Raw genomic sequence first — 376 nt, 5'->3', positions numbered from 1 at the left:
GATCCTTCCTACACCTTTTGATCCTGACTCCATCCTTAAGGACCGCATCACCTCCAATTTAATCCTTTATCCCGACGTCAAGGAAGAACAGCGATAAGAGCCTTCATTATCTCCTTCCTAAGCAACAGCGGCGGCGTCACTCTAACGACCCCGGGGAGAGACGGAGAGGGATAAGGGTCGCCAGGGTGTGCGCTCTCCTGCAGCCCTGAAAGCCCTTGCTTTCTCACTGCTGCAGTCTCCCTTCCTCGCTTATTCCCACTGAGCCTCACCCACACCAAACTCGTTCCTCAATCTTCTTCTTATTCCACCTTCTTTACTATTCCGATTCCCCTTCCACATCTACTCCTTTATCCGCTCATCATTTATTGTACCTGTT

This window comes from Penaeus monodon, chromosome 20, assembly GCF_015228065.2.
Source record: "Penaeus monodon isolate SGIC_2016 chromosome 20, NSTDA_Pmon_1, whole genome shotgun sequence".
Lineage (NCBI taxonomy): Eukaryota > Metazoa > Arthropoda > Malacostraca > Decapoda > Penaeidae > Penaeus > Penaeus monodon.
This window is presented reverse-complemented; position numbering follows the sequence as displayed.